The sequence below is a fragment of the Neomonachus schauinslandi genome, chromosome 3 (assembly GCF_002201575.2).
Source record: "Neomonachus schauinslandi chromosome 3, ASM220157v2, whole genome shotgun sequence".
NCBI lineage: Eukaryota > Metazoa > Chordata > Mammalia > Carnivora > Phocidae > Neomonachus > Neomonachus schauinslandi.
In genome coordinates, this window is record NC_058405.1 from 16,857,922 (window position 1) to 16,875,488 (window position 17,567).

Sequence of the window (17,567 nt, forward strand, 5' to 3'; positions counted from 1 at the left end):
TTTTTTTTTTTTTGAGAGAGGATAGGGTCAGAGGGCAAAGCAGACTCCCCGCCGAGCAGGGAGCCCGATGCGGGACTCGATCCCAGGACTCCAGGATCATGACCCGAGCCGAAGGCAGTCGCTTAACCAACTGAGCCACCCAGGCACCCCAAACTCAATGACTTAACAGCAGGTAGTTTACTTCGGGGAGAAAACGAATTGTTGAGTCAGCATAACCTCCACAGCTTTTAATTGAAGAATTTTGCCATTAGCGGTCACAGGGATGGGACAGTGACCATGCTTTGTGGCTGACGGGATGGCTCCAGAGAGCACACTGTGTGTTGAACACGCAACAGCGGATGTGTGTTTTGGCATCACTAAAATAAAAGTTACCACGTTGAATCCACAGAAGATCTTTGCACTGAAGGGGCCCTGACAGCATTTGTCAGCTGAAACATTTTACAGCTCCAGCGCAGCTTGTTACAGGCAATGGAAAACAGCACTATTAAGCTCAGGGTGGTGCTGAAATAGTTTCATACAACCCATACTCATTTTTCCTACCACCGAGTGAGGATGCCCATCGAGAAGGGCCGTCACGGACAGGAGGTCTCTGCAATTCATCGGTATTGATTGTAATGAGGAAGACATTTTATTGCCACCTGGTGTTACAGTCTACCTAGTAACCCACACAGCTGTTTTGATTAATACATGGACTTAACATAAAAAAAGCACTTGTACAGCAGTTTTACCTCGCAGAGCTCCCTTTATAAACTCCAAATAAAACAGAGCTTCCTACAAACAGAGGAAGGATTACATTGAATCCCATTGTTTAGAATTCAAAAAGCAACCTTGAAGGCGGGTATGGATTAAAGCAGCCTACCTTTCTGGAGTGAACAGGGCATCATTTTCATCAACGATTACTCCTCTTATCTGCAGCTCAATTAATTTTTGGTGCTAAGGAAAGCTCTCAATTACTGGAAGACATCCAAATCTGGAGGGACAAATACCACTCTGGTAAAGACCGTAAGAAGAGCTGGAGGAGGAGAGGACAAAGAGAAACATCTCCACTTGGAAGAAAAGTGCATCAGTATAAAAATGTGGCATGTCAACCATATCTCGTGCAAAGATCTTCTGAATGTGCAGGTTTTATATAACTTTCCTGCCAATAGTAGCAACATAATCCAAACACAGAGCAAGTTCGATTTTATGAGCCGCTAACATTTTATCTGTCAAACTGAGCTGCATCCTCTCACAATGAAATGAAGTGACTTCAACAAAATTAGATTTTGATAGATAACTACAAAATCTTGTTATTTAGAGGAAGATTTAAATCTTTTCCATCATCAATTAATATTTAGTAAGCACACATTGAGTGCAAGGCACTGTATTCCGTGTTCTGTGCCTATTCTTATGAGAATAATAATTCACCTATCTTTTCATAATAGAATTGCAAAGCAGTCTATAAGATCTGTCTGGTGATAAGTAATCAGAACAAGTACAAGATGGTAACAAGTACAAGAAGAAAAAATCAAACCTACAACAGGGAATGCCAGCCTTATTCTAGGGCTGAGACCACAAACTCAAACGCCCATAGGAACCGGGAAGGCAAGCAGGTACAAATTGGTACAATGCTAGACAGAGGCAGGAAGCCCCCCAAAGACTAAGCTGGCAAGCACCAACTAAGGCTTTCACATTAGATAAACTGAATAACAATTACACACTAGGTTGGAGGACCTACTTGGCCTATGGTCCCACAGTCCCTACGACCACCACCACCACCCCCGCCATATAGAGGCGGGAACATTGGCTCTGAGGTCAGAACCTGAGATTGAGGCTCATCTCTACTAGACACCAGTTATGTAGTCTTGTGGAAATTACTTCATTTTTCCAAATTTCACTTTCTTCCTCTTCAAAATGAAAATCGCAACACAGGCTCTGCCTTGATAATATTGTTGGGCCATCCAAAAGAAATGCTGAAGCTGAAAGAATATGGTAAAGTTGAAGATACCTCAACAATGTACAGGACATTATGATGATAATGAGCCAGAGAACTGTGTAGAGTTAGCATCAGCTAAGTAGGAAATATTGTATCAGCTATTTATTCTATTGTATAATATGATGGGGTATTTGTACTGCATATGACATACATTTTAGAAAGGAAAATTGAATATACAACTAATTATTAGTATCTGGAGAAACACCTGCTCTCTAAATAATTATTAATTATAACTAATTAATAATTATAATAATTAGCCATGCTATGGGCAGGTAGAATGCAGATAATAATAGACTTGATGAGTGATTCCCAAGACGGCTCAGTGGTTGGAAGAAACATTTGCCCTGAGAGGCGGCGGGGAGAGAAGGCTGTGTAACCAGTTGCCCATCTACTTTTGGTCACTATATTTACTTTTGGGAGGGTCAAATAACATTAAAGTAAAATATACAATTTTTCAACATGGATATCTGAAAATGTAATGAGAAGCATAACTGATGACTTGGGATTGTTTTGTAAGCCTTTTATAAAGAAATTAATAAAAATGTTTTTAAAGACATTTTTTAAAAACCTGAATCAATAGTGAGTTCTACATGTTGTTAGATAATAAGATTCAACATCAGAAAGATGTCAGTTCCCCCGAGATAAATATATGGATTCAATATAATTCCAACCTAATCTCAGCAGAGATTTCTATGGATTGTGATTAGCTGATTCTATAATGTATGTGGAAGAGTAAAGGGCCATGAAAAACTATAACACTCCAGAAAAACAGGGTGAACAGAACACTAAGACTTTTATATTAGAACTATAGTAATTAAAATAATGTGCTTTTGCTATGCCCTCAGATAAACAGAATAAAGCCCGGAAATAAACATGCACTATAAGAGAATTCTATTTATGACAGAGTAGGCATTGTAGATAGGTGAGGGCTAGATGCATTAGTCAATAAATGGAGATAAGTAGTAGTTAAACATATAGAAATAAATAAAATGGATTCAACTTTACAAACAACATAAAAGTTGCAAGGGAATATCTTTATAATCTTATGACAGTGAAAAATTTCTTAATCAATACACAAAAAATTAATTATAAAAGGAACAGTCTGATGAATACAATTACAATAAATGAAGGATATCCTTTTTGTCAAAAAGAAAAAGATAAAAGGAAAAGCCATAAACTGAGATATTTATAGCCTAAAACACTAACAAAAGATTCATAAACAGAATATATTAAAAACTGCTACAAATCAGTCCAAAAAGATAATAACCAAGGACAAAAATGTTTAAATACATAAACAAGAATTTTGCTGATGAGTAAATACAAAAACCCCCATAATACTTCACATTTAATATTTTGGCAAAAATCTAAATCTATGGCATCTACAACTAGGTGGTGTGCAAATTGGTACAACCACTTGGCAAATAATCCAGCAATTTTAATCCACATATAAACCCAAAAAACAACTCCTGCATGCGTCAACCGGGAGACATGTATAAGAATGTCCATAGATGGGTACTTTGGTGGCTCAGTCGATTAAGCGTCCTACTCTTAGTTTTGGCTCAGGTCATGATCTCAGGGTCATGGGATTGAGCCCTGGTCAGCTCCATGCTCAGTGGGGAATCTGCTTGAGATTCTTCCCCTGCCCCAACTTATGCACTCACATGCATGCTTGCTCTCTCTCAAATAAATAAATAAATCTTAAAAAAAAAAAGAATGTCCATAGAAACAGTGTTTATAATATCAAGTATGTGAGATTCATAACTCTAAGGTCAATCAACAGTACATTAGATAAATAAGTGGTATTGTATCTACTCAATGAGATACTCTAGAGCTGAGAAAAATAAGCAAACTAAATCCAAGTATCAGTATCAATGAATCTTGCAACATAGAGTAAAAAATCTTAAAAGAAATCATTAAACTCTAAAGTTCAAAAGCCGGCAAAACAGTGCTTCCAGATACATACATAGGTAGTATAGTAAAACTATAAATAAAGCGTAAGAGTGATTTACAAAATTCAGTATTAAGTTAACCTCCATAGAACAGTGAAAAGTAATTATGGAGGGGGCACTGGACTTATAAAGTTCTGATAATTATTTTGTCCTAACCAGCAGGTGGTGAGCTTACAGTGTTTGCCTTCTTATTACTATGTAAACTATACATGCACAATAAATAATTTATCTATATGATAAATTTTATAATAAACACTTTTTAAAGAATTGGTTATCAAAGTATGTAAGGTTGTGGTAGATGAAGAAATTGCTAAAAAACAGCTAGTTGGGGAGGAGCATATTTGGAAGCAGCAGAATGAAGAGTAAATAATATGACTACAACTCCATTGTTCCATGAAATTTAAATAATGAAAGAAAAATGAGGAAAAAAACAATGCTTTCAGGAGGACAAAAGATGGTTTAAAATTCTCTAGATATTTATGTTTATATGAGAAGAGAAGAACAAATACATTTGCTCTGAAAGGTGATAAAAATCAACTGATATTTCTCATGTAAATTTATATCCATACCAAACGCTTCTCAATTTGATGATGAATCATCCTCCACCAAGCTTCTTAAGAGAGATAAAGAGCAGCATTTTTTAAAATTCACATTTAAAAATATAATAGAACAAGGAAAATTTCAATTTGGGAGATGCCACTGAGAATGGATAATTTTCATTTACACAATAAGTAATTGATGCATATATGATTAAATTTAGGCTAATTGGGATCTGAAAACAATGTAATACAAACGTATTTTTAGGAAGAAAGAGAAAGAGAAGGAAGGAAGGAAGGAGAGAAGGAGGGAAGGGAGGGAGGGAGGGAAGGAGGAGCGAGGCTTTGTTTCAATCTTATTTGTTACTCTGTAGTGTGTTATGCCTATTAATGATGAGTGGTATACTTTGAAGTTCCTTCCCCCCTTCCTCGCTCCTCCTTCCCTCCCTTCCTAAATCCCTAATAGCAATCAAACTAATTTCAATATGCAACTCAGCTTTTTATATTGTAGCTGATCAACAGAACAGGAACTACAGGGATGATGTTTACAAGGTAGCCAACCCTGTTTGTATTTGAATTGCGAAGAAAAACTAACCATTTTACATAATTATGAGCGCTTAATCCATTTACAATTTATAGTAGCTACTAATAATGACCAGTGAACTGGCTTTTACTTTAATATCCAAGTCTCAAAACATTGCCCGCATGTCATAAATTATCTTGTTTACACCCAGGATCAGAATCAGAAGAGAAATTAAAAAAATTTTCTCTGTGGGCAATTAGGCTGACCACAAAACATAGTAAATTTGAGTTTCTGAGTTTCCCTAGGGCCAATGTATTAAGGGAAATGAACAAACTCCTCAGTATCTATTTTTAGTTAGTATGTCTCAGGGTACAAAGTTTAAGCTAGGTCACCATGGGAGGAAATTTTATAGGCGATTTTACACAAGATAATTCTTGTAAAGATTTCCTCTAATATTTAAAAACATACACAAATTTACCCTGGTCTTTGACTTACATACAAAATCAGATTCTGCAGCCCTCAGTTCTGATGACTATCACTGAATGTAAAATCTAATTCCTGGCATTTCAACACTGTCTAGAGAAAGCCTAGAAATATGCAGTGAACTTTTGAGGAGAAATCCCTAATTTTTCCAATATTACACAGTCTTCTGCAATACTAATTCAGCACTTAATAAACATATGACAGATAAACATATTTTACCATCATATTTCCTAAATTCTGGCTAGTGGTCAGGATACTTCCAAATTTTATGTTTATTTCAGACTGAGCAACATTTTAAGCAAAATAGAAACAAACAAAATAATCTTTGTAGGCTCCATTTGTTTGTTTTTCATATATGGAATACAACAAACGCACACAAACACACACACACATTTTAACCTTAGTGGAAAAACAAGGTAGAGTTTTTGTATCTGAAAGTGTAGAATATGAGTGGCTATAAGCTTTATGCATCTAAGTGCACCTAGGAATTTGCTTTATGTCTTTATATAACTTAGTTAAATTATTTTTAATATGGACCCAAACAAGAAATAAAGATGACTTGTGGGAAAAAAGTGCAAGTTACCAAAATTTACTGATACTGATACTGAAATCAGGCTGGAGAAAGAAAAAGACTTCATAGTTTGGGAGGATTATAAATATGAATATATAAAAAAAGATACTGTATGTTCAAAATGGTCATTTATCAGAGGTTATTTTTTATCTTCACACATTTCCTCAAAGCTCTACATCCCTTCCCCTGATTCCCCATAGATCATTCCATAGATCACCTAAGCAGGGACTGGAGAATAATTCCTCATGGCACACATATTACTACATTATATATACATTTTTCCTGCACAGAATTCCATGCTGGGGAGGCCAAGGCTCTGAGATGGTTTCTAAACTGGCAAGGAACAGAGCCAGGATTCTAATCCAGGTCTTCTGATGTTAAGCACCTTTCATTATGCAACAGTCATCTCCCTATTGAGGTTTTGGTCTATTAATGAGAGTGGAACATCTCTATCTTCCTCTAGGCAATTGATTTTTTTTTTTTCCTGTTAAATGAGAGTAGAGTCAATGAACAAGTGTAAAAGGAAATAAAACTACAAAAATAAAATTACAAATCCAACCAAGAAGTAGAAAGTCTTACTCCTACAGTGTCTTCAGTGTCACCCTGATCATGCCATCCCAGCAGCTACAGTAAACAAACGGGTCCCCATCAGAGAAATATCCCTATTAGAAGGAGGGTAATATTTACTCCACTTCTCCTAATAATTTATATAGGCAATGTTCAGAGCAAAGAGAACATTCATTTGTCACTGCAGGAGTAAGTAATGCTTATGAAAAAAAAATTTAAGTCAAGTGACTACTTACTATGTAAACACTGACTGGATTTCAACACATCAAAAGCTATTAAAAGGAATCCAACCTCCCAGTTATTCCCTGCATCGAAGAAAAGCCCTGTTCTATATTCTCATCCTTGTTTTCATATTAGATGCAAAAGAATAAAAAGCTGAGGATTTCTTCTTAACTGTTTTGCCTTGTGAGACAACCAAAAAGTAAAAAACCAATAACATCTACTATTTTTTAGTGCAGGCTCAGAAGATGATATGCAATTATATATATTTATTCCACAAATGACACTTGCTATCTTTTTCCCTTGAGGCCACAAACACGACACAGTATTTCCCTCATAGAAACACATTCCTTAAAAATTTTAGCTGGACATTTTGTTTTCTCTTTTTTTACCGCCTCTCGGATTTTAATGGATTAGAGTTGAAAAGTCAACACTTAAAAATAAAGTGTGGTTTGGAAATGGTTATCTGTGAATATGAGTTCATTATTCCCCTTTGACAACTGCAAGTAAAGTCAACAAAATATGTTCTGTCCATGTTTGACATAAAGAAATATTTTCCAGATGACCTGGAGATTATGGACTTTCTGGAAAAGCAATTTCATTGTAAATGAAGGCATACGTACACATCTGTAGGCATTCCCCAATCTGTAAATGGTTCCACTCCCAAATAGTTTGTTTACAAGATTCTTCTAAAGCTCGAAGTTTGTGTGTATGAGTGTGTGTGTGTGCACGCACATGTGCAGAGAGAGAAAGAGACAGGGACAGAGGGAAATAATGTGGATATTCTCCCAGAGGAAGGAGTTCTCCATCTCATTTTCAACTATTCAACAATTTTTAACCAGCTTTTCAACTACCCTTCTGCAGCTCCAGCTACTGTTCCAAGGGCAGGCAGCAACAGCAGCAAACAGGGGCTTGTTAAAACTGAAAAATCCCAGGCTCCACCCAGACCCTACTGCAACAAAATTTGCATATTATAAGATCCCAGGTGGTTCCAACATATATAAGGTCTAAGAAGCACTGGCCTAGACCTCCCAACCCCAAAGTCTCCCAACCCAAGTACTTCACCTCAGTCCTTCCAACACTAAATCCCATCTACAACTGCTGAGAAACCATTCCTCAACTCACACACACAAGCCTCTCCCCAACCACCCCGCCCCCCACCAACCTCTGCCCCACGATTCCTACAGTGCTGACTGCATCAGCTTCCACTAGTCACCCAAGCAGAGACTGGAGGCTGTCTTATATGTCTTGTGCTCCAGGACGCAGTCTGTGTTGCTCTCCATTATGACCTAGCACCTGGCGACTACTCAGAACTTAATGAATATCTATTGAATGAAGAAAACTAGTAACCATGCAGATATGCCCCTGCATCCCTCCCCTGTATCCACACTGCTAGAGTCTCTTTTTTTTTATATGAGCAATCATCTGATTTATAAAAAGATGCAACAATATTTAAATGATACAAAATATCAATTTCAAAACATCAAAAAGTGGGTGTATTTAACCATAGTCAGCTCATAACAGAGCAAATGGGTATAAGAATAATTCATGCTACAGCATATTGCTAATATGAACTGGCAACAGAAAAAGTTGGTAAAGGAAGGCAGAGGAACTCTATCTTTTAAGAATTAGAACCGAGGAGCTCCATAATCATCTGGCATCCGCTCAATGTTGTACCTATGGTTAGAAATGTACATGATGGGAACTCCAGGGATCTTCCGGATCCTTTGTTTAAGGTCCCGGTCAACTGTGGCCACAATTTAACACTTGTGCTGAGTTACTCTCTGTACTAACCAGTCATCTGCATAGGTTTCTTTGTGTGTGCATGGTAATTGTTCAAATCGTGGATCCTTGGCAATCCTTAGAGCCACTCGATACTTTCGCCCCAGTTTCTCAATTTCAGCCATCACACAGTCAGTTATACAAGGGATACACTTGGCATACGGACAGTCCATCATTGACTGTACTAAGTCAAGTTTCGCTTTAATGGAAAAGTTGATAAAGTTGGTATCAACCAGGATGTGGTAAGGTGGGCCCAGCTGTGTGTTATATTGGAAGAATAAGCAGGAAGGATGTTGGGGGACTTCTCTTTCCTTGAGTGCACTAGGATCTTTCTTTTCTTTCTTTTTAGGTTTTAATCTGTCCTTCTCTTTAAGCCTCTGATCTCGGAGACTAAGCATTCGCTTCATGGTCGCATACTTTCTTGCTTTCTTTTGCTTCCCCATGTTCACGCCATGCTCTTGTTTCTTCCGGAATCACCCCATGCTGCTAGAGTCTCTTAATGAGTCTCTCAGGCTGATTCCTTCTCCTATCAGTACAGAAGTTTGGTTTTCATGAAATACAAATACTGACTTGTGACTCACAATCAGTATTTGTGTTTCACTCAAATAAAATGAATGCATCATACATTACCACTACCTTGATATTTCCAAAACACATATCAGATGATCCTCTTCCACTCACACTCTCCATAATGCTTTAAAACTGTGATCTCCCACAGAGGAAAAAGCAAAGTCCAGTGCCTGAGGATGGCCACTGCCTATTCCTAAGTGCTACCTGTCCCACTCCTCTGCCCCAACCACATCTCATGTTCCACCTTTACTGAAGTATAAGCCACTCCTTGTTCCCATCTGCATTCTCAACTCCTCAAATCAAGTTGGATTATATTGAATCCTTATTGCCTGTAAGTACAAAGCAATGTATTGGGTTTGCACCTCTGAAAAGCTATATTAGGGCTTAAAAATAACAAAATTAATCATGAAAATTTAAAATATACACCAATACATTTTCATAAACAATCATGGGATATGGAAATCAAATACCTAATAGGAAAACTACCTCCTAATTTTACTGGGGGGGGGTGTATTTCTGCATGAGCTAACCGACTGAAAAGTCTTAATATACAAATCCAAATAAACTAAGGCTGAAGATACCTTATCAGTTTCTAGTGTGTTCCTAAGGGTTGGCATTTTTCGTTTCTTCAAAGATCATTCTAGGTCTTTCAAAATATAGACACAGGTCTACAAAACTCTAATTGCCCATTTGCTGTGCATGAATCCTTGCAATATTTTTCTCCAGGTAAACACTGCGAAGAGGCAGGTTCCATGCAGGCTTCAGTTGAATCTTAAAAGTAAATACCACTTTTGGTTCTTAGGACTGGGGTCTCAAAAAAAGCATAAAAGAGGGAGCCACCACTCAAGCTGAATAAATTGGGAGTGCTTAAACAGGTAGTTCCAAAACCCAAATCTCATACCATTTTCACATCTCCATGCCCTAGAATGCATTACACACCTAAGCCCCCACATGGAGCATGTACATCCTCCATCACTAAATCACCCTAACCCAGCCCAACTGCAGCACTTTTGTAAAGGCTTTCTTAACTTAACCCCAAAGTTAAAGACTTTTAGCACAGCTCCAGTTAAACAAGTTATCTATATGTCTATCTCCTACTAAATTCTAAAGCCCTCAGTTGGGTGCAGTATTCATGTCTTCCCCATCTTTTTTTCTCAAATACTTAGCATGGTGCCTCATGCTGAATAAACAAACCTTAATGTAGGTAAAATACCATTAAGAGCCACAAGTTGAAGATCTGCAACTTTCTAAGCCCTAAGTGTTCTGATTTTTTTAAAGATATATTTACTTATTTGAGAGAGAGAGAGACAGAACAGGGTGGAGAGGGGGAGCAGAGGGAGGGGGAGAAAGAGAATCTCAAGCAGACTCTCCGCTGAGCACAGAGCCTGATGGACTCGATCTCACAACCCTGAGATCATGATCTGAGCCAAAAACAAGTGCTGGACGCTTAACTGACTAAGCCACCCACATGCCCCCTAAGTGTTCTGATTTAAAGTCAAGATTTGAAACTTTCTGGGACCTGAGATCAACCCCAGTGAACCACAAGCTGGATGCAAAATGGGACTTGGACTTGGAGGACAGGTGGAAACTGGCAACTGAGTCATGCATATGCGTGGCAGCACAATGCAAAAGCTCATACAACAATCAGGTGGAGGAAGGATGGCAAAGGAGAAAGGAAAAGTGAATGGGAAAATGGCAGCCCAGACCATTCTAATGAGCAGTCCTTGGTAAGATAAGTGTCGAGAAGTTATTATTATATATATGTTTATATACAATATAATATATATATATAACTTCACATACACACATATCACATATTTTGTCTATTATGTAATAAATTTGTCCACATATGATATGCCCTCAATGATGCTATCATACATCTCTTAAGTATATAACGGTCATCATAACAGAAATCTTAATAAGGCAACTATTGATGAGTTGGCTACTAAGAAATTTATATTACAAAATGAACTTAATATATATAAACTGATACAAAAGTGGCATAAAAATATATGTAATAATAGTCACAAAAACCGATATAAAATATGGAGCAATCATTCGTACTGCTGGACCAATATTTAAGATGTAGCCAATTCCAGTGCAAAGAAAATGGAAGCTCATCACAGAACATCAAGCCTCATAGAGCACAGCAGTGCCACTCAGACTGAACTGCCAGAGCCTAATGAGAGATGCAGAAGTATCAAGTGTAAGAGTTAGAAATTTTCATAACAAGTTGACATTTTCCTATCTATTGAATCTAATAATAATGAACTTGTTTTGTTTTATAATTAAATTTTAGAAAATAATTTTATCATATTTTATGAAAGAATCAGTCTGCAATGGATTGGAAAAAGGAGGAAGAGGGGCAAGAGGAAGAGGAGGAATAGAAGGAGGAAGACTAGAAGGAGGACTGATCCTTCCCCACCCAGAGTTTGAGAAGCACTGGTCTTCTACCCCACCAGAAGCCCGTCCAGTTAGTGGCTAATACTGGTCTCACACTAGATGGTGAAATGAGCTGACAATTCCAGATACAGGATCAGAGACAACTTGGATTTGGTTATTTAAGCTGCTCATAGACTTGGAGCACTCGGGGCAGTGCTTTAGTGAGGCAACTTCTTTTATTTATTAGAGGAATGTATTTGGCACTATTTTCTAGGAGATGAAAATGTCCCTGTTTTAAGAAAAATATTGTTTTTGGATGGATTTAGAATAAATACTTTCTAGCATCCATTTCAACTCTAAAAATCTCTGATTCTATTACTGGCTTAATGCTGAAAAATGTGCTAACCTGCAGTACGAAAAATAGTTAATTTGACAATGGAATCAAAAAAAGGAGTACTCAGTTTAATTTATAATCTGTACTGTATATAATACGATATAAGATTGGAGCCTTCAGTTCAAAAAATTATAGAGGAAGGCATTACCTAGGAAAGTGAAATCATTGCTTTACTTGTGGAATAGAAAGAAGGAAGGAAGGAAGGAAAGAAGGAAGGAAGGGAGGAAGGAAGGAAAGGAGGGAGGGAATGAGGGAGGCCATGTGATTTGCTTCAAGGGATGAGACACACAATTAATAATGTGAACTGCTAGTGATAAATTGGACTGCGAGAAGTTTGAAGTTTTATTTGAATGAAACACCCATCATTAAAGATGGGAAACTAGCAAACTAAAGTGATGTGATTCTGAGTAAGTGAGAGAATGGGATTCAGCATTTTAGCTGCTTTAGCTGGGGTGACCTCATCATAGTTTTAAATAGACTGTCCATTATAAGCATAAATTATCACCCCATGAAACTTTTGATAGGCTGGATACTGACCTGGAAATTAACAGTCAAGCATACTGCAGAAAAAAAATTTATAAATGAATCTTTTTGCTTATAACCAGCATGGTGTTGATTAGAGGAAAAAAAGCAAAACCATGGCAATTCTTTAAATTGCTATTGTTAAAATAGAATTAGCTTAATTAGTGATGAGAGATACAAAGCTTCACCTGTCCTAGAGATCACTCCCTCCTATGCTATAAAGATTTGGTGAGTAATTCTTATTGGTAAGATAACAGTAGCTGAATAGGGAAGAAGGTTCTGGAATTTGGCTTTCCTATTTAATAAAATACTCCTCAATGAATTGCTCTATCAAAAAACACTTAAAACAAACAAACAAGCAACTCTGGTATGTTGCCCAAAGTGAATCCAGTAGTTTTTCTTCCTAAACCATCACATGTCACCAAAAATATGTCATCAAGTTTGGGTATATGTATGTCCTTCTAGAAATACTTTTCCAATATGGTTATTATTTGTCTCAATATCCTCATTTAAACTATATCTTTTAGTCCATATATTTAGTATTACTTAATATTCTGAAATATCTACAGCAACAAAATAACATGTTACTGTCAAAATAACCTGACTCCAACAGTTTATTAATATTATTTGTTGTTCTCTTGTGAATTAAATCCCTTTCTTTTGACAAGTGATTTTTTAATAGACAGCTAAATTCAAAAAAGTTTATGTATTTAAAGGAATCACTTTAAAATGTAGTTAAAACAGGGGTGCCTGGGTGGCTCAGTCGGTTAAACATCTGACTCTTGACTTCGGCTCAGGTCATGATCTCTTGGTCTGAGATCAAGCCCTGCATGGCACTCCACACCCATCATGGAGTCTCCTGGGGATTCTCTCTCTCTCCCTCTGACGCCCCCCCGCCACTCTCTAAAATAAATAAAATCCTTAAAAAATAAATAAAATAAAACATAGTTAAAAACTAAAAAAAATGTACTTAAAAAACTATGGCAATTTATTCTTTAGTGAGAGGAAAGAAAGGAGTCAATTTTTCTGGAACACATATATATAACCACTTTTTGTTAAGGTACTGGGCAATATTTACACTGTGATGAGTACATATATTTTCTCTTATGAGTCAAATAGTACACTGTGACATATCCTTTTTTGTAAAACTTTGTATTTTTCCTAGATTTAATTGTTGCCTCTCTTTTTCCCTCTGCTTAGACTCTTCCCAAACTCTCCCCATTAAAACAACTTAAAATACAGGTTTTCTTATGATCAAAGTTATCCGGTAATCCATATCCCGGAGCCCTCAATTCTCCTGCTCCAATTTGGGTTGGTTGATCACAGACCTGTCAAATAACTATTGTCCTGTGATTTTCCTTCACTACTTCTAATTTCCATATTGCTGCAGGAGCATCCAGTGTCACTTGGTCTTAAATTCTTTGTGCACCACAAAGGATTTATTTTTCTCACTTAAAGTCCATTAGGATCTGGTCTTCATGCCTAGAGTTGTGAAATTTCATAATGATGTTCTTGGCTCTTTTTCAATAATTTCGTTATGAACTGAATGTAGAAGCTTGTGTCCTTCAGTTCTGGGACAATTTTTTTTTTAAATTACTTTGAAAATGTCTTTTTTCTTTTGTTTATGCTGCACTTTTAATGAAAACACTATCAGTTGGATATTATGAGGTCTGCTTGTTATATTTTCTAGGACATTTCCTTAATGGTCAGACATTTCTATTGATTAATTTTATTCTTTCGATTTTTAAAATATCATGAGGTCGCTCTTATTTCTTCAATTGTTTTGATTGTAATAGCATTACATTCTTTCCCATAGAGGCAATGTCTTCTCTTATTTCTCTAAGTTACTTTCATTTTTTGTTGAGTCATCTTTTCTGCTCCTGAACTATTAATTTAGCTTCTCCAAACTCCTTTCTGGTAGTTCTTTCTTCTTGCTGTAGACCGTTTCGTTCTTTTTGTGTGTACTCCAAATACATGGTGATCCTTGGCTTTATTCAAGAGAAAATAAAATAATGCCTGGGAATCCTATGCAGCTTATCAACAAATGGATTTATTTCACTGCTCAAGGTGAGCAAGCAGAGACTTGATCCTTCAAATATCAAAGATCTGGAGATCTTTTCTGTAGAACCAGTTTCTTCAGAAAATAAGCTTTCTCTAATCTCCTGTTTGAGAGTTACAGGCCTGTGTACCAATGCTCTTGGAGACAGATGGCAGGAGAGAGCTACAGCTCTCACTGTTAATCATGGAGACTTTACCTTTAGCTGTGCATGGTGTTCCCATTTTAGAATCACCCTAACTCAATGTATCCATGGAATAAATCACATCCCTGAAGAAGTAGGGGCACTCTAGCAATCAGTGTCTGCTCATACAGGGGAAGAGGATATGGGGAGGTACAGCATATCTTGTTCAGACTTTCACAAAACTCCCTGTTTTTGCCCCATATTTCACTCCCAACTTCCGCAGTATCTACTATTGCCAATTCCTGTCTTTTCCAAGCTTCCTCCTTGTTGGCACCTCCCTCTGTAAGCACCAAGTATTCAACTGTCTCTGCTCTAGTAATCCCTCCTTCCAATTTATATTACCCAGAAATTCACAACATTTCCAATCTATTATCTCCCCTCAAATTCTCTTTGTTCATGTTTCTTTTTTTTTTTTAAGATTTTATTTATTTATTTGAGAGAGAGAGTGAGAGAGAGAGAGCATGAGAGGGGGGAGGGTCAGAGGGAGAAGCAGACTCCCCACCGAGCAGGGAGCCCAATGCGGGACTCGATCCTGGGACTCCAGGATCATGACCTGAGCTGAAGGCAGTCGCTTAACCAACTGAGCCACCCAGGCGCCCTCTTTGTTCATGTTTCTATCCTTTGTGTTCCTTTGATTTCAGTGAGGTGTTCAGAAGGGAGTATAGGCAAATACATTTACTCAAGTTGCCATGTTTAACTGTAATCTCAAGATCTTTCTTCTGTCAGAAAATATGCTACTCCTAATATAATCAAGTTATCTGAACTTTATTACAGAAAAGAATCACACAGTCCTACTTTTCATTCACCTTCTTGATTTAAGATAAGAATTTGCTATTTTTCTTTGCAGGAGATGGTCCATCAGCATCAAGCAACAAAAGCCAACAAACAAAATCTGGCACATATTTATGAAAAATTTAACTACCTAGAATGATTCTTAAAATTTCCTTAGTTATGGGGGAGGGAAGGAAGCCTGAAATGACCACTCTCATCTATGTGTCTATTTTTACCATTCAAGAGACCAAAATTATCAGTCATGTACAAAATACAGACTGCTATTCCATCTCCCTGGCATCCATCAGAAATTTCCCAGCTAGTCTTTCCTTGTAGAATGACAATGCCGCATAATAACAGCTGAACTCACTGGAGGAAAGGCATGTATGATGGGACAAGAGGACATGACTTGACAAAAAGCATTACGAGTAAGTGGCTTCCCTTGCCATCTATCATTCTTCCTGCATCCTCCACACTGGCATAAAGAAATCTCTTACCATGTGCTGAAATAGCAGATGGGTTTATCATAACACAGTAACAGCCAAAGAAAAGTCTAAAATATAAAGACTGACTTTATAACAAAAAGAAATATTTGATGTTGGATTTCAATCAAGGTTTGAGCCTACTCCATGCATGTCACTCTCCACTGGTAATTTTAATAAAACCAATTGAGAATTCACCATGATCCAGTCAGTTTCCTGTTAAAATAAATAAAAAAGAAAATATGGGGCCACAGACAGCTAGCACTGATTCTGCAGAGACTTGTCTTCCTTCAAATTAAAAGCTTTCATAAATCCAACTCAAAAAACAAAAGAAAAACAAAACAGAAAAACAGAAAAGCATGCCTCTCATAAAACACAGGGTCTGGGATGACCAAACAAGAAAGGGTGTGAGGTTGACATTGACCACAAACATACTGTGAGTTCAAAGGATGCCCTAGTTATCAAAAAAGTTAAGGCAACCTTGAATAGCTTACAGCAACGCTGAGAAGCATAAGAGGTCCCCAGCTAATTAAAGCTATTTATAAAGATTAAGTCATTTTTTTTTCTGTTCAAAAAACATCAAGATACCCAATGAGTTTACCAAATATTTTTAATTATAATGGATACTTAGGCAGTGTTAAATGACCTACTATGTGTGATTTCTGATTTTAATGGAAAAAAATGCTAATAAAAGGACTGCTGAAACGTGAATCTGATTTCTAAAAGCAGGACCACATATAAAACATCCCATGAATATGTTAAAAGTCAGCCAATTTTTAATAACAGGAAGGGTAAAAACAGGGACCACCTCTCTCATTACATTTCTAAACCTCCCCTAACATTTATAATACAGGTCTACATACTTGGAAATGCTGTCAAAATTGCCTTGTTAATGAGAATGGCTCAAAGTACTAACATAGCTTGCTCCTCAAATGTAGATCAGATAATGAGAGCTTAAGCACTTAGTGCATACACTGTAGAAATTAAAAATGAAAGCAAGGTATGACACCTTCTCAGAATAGTAAAGTACATTAAAGTATATGCTGAGCAACGAAACAAACATTGAAGCCATGAGTTCCTAATCACAGAATAAGATTTTGATTTATTGATTTTGAGGAAAAGGCTTATAACTCTGATTTAACAAAGAAAAACATTTTAGTAGAATGCCAATCTTAAAGAGATGTTCAACAATTAAATATTTGTAGGTGCCAAGCATGTAATAAGGGGTAAATAGATGGCTCTTTCATATTAATTATTATTTAGTGGTTGCTAAAGAAATCTTTTATTTAAATGTTGCTGTTGTCCAATGAAGACAAAAGTTTAGATATGGGTAGAATCAAGCTGGGTTTTTTTTCCCCTCTATGCTCTAGGGCATGTTTTTACATTATCCCTCACAGCAATCATCCCCCTACACTGTAATTTGTTTATATGTCCTCTTGCAACACCTGATCATGAGCCCTTTGAGATCAAGGATATATTAGATCTCGTTGTGTCTCAAGCACTAGGCTGGGCCTACGAAAGATACGCCATGAATGAATAATGACAGGAGCCCATACATTAGGCAACCCAGGCATGAATGCAGATTTTATTTCTATATTTGG

At 36.9% G+C, this 17,567-nt stretch overlaps 1 protein-coding gene and 1 pseudogene across 1 annotated transcript in view; both read right to left on the minus strand.

The window, feature by feature from the left end:
• Nucleotides 1–17,567, minus strand: part of GPC6 (glypican 6) — a 1,077,089-nt gene that overhangs the window by 984,494 nt on the left and 75,028 nt on the right. The window lies entirely within an intron of this gene.
• LOC110585796 lies at nucleotides 8,452–9,048 on the minus strand (annotated as a pseudogene).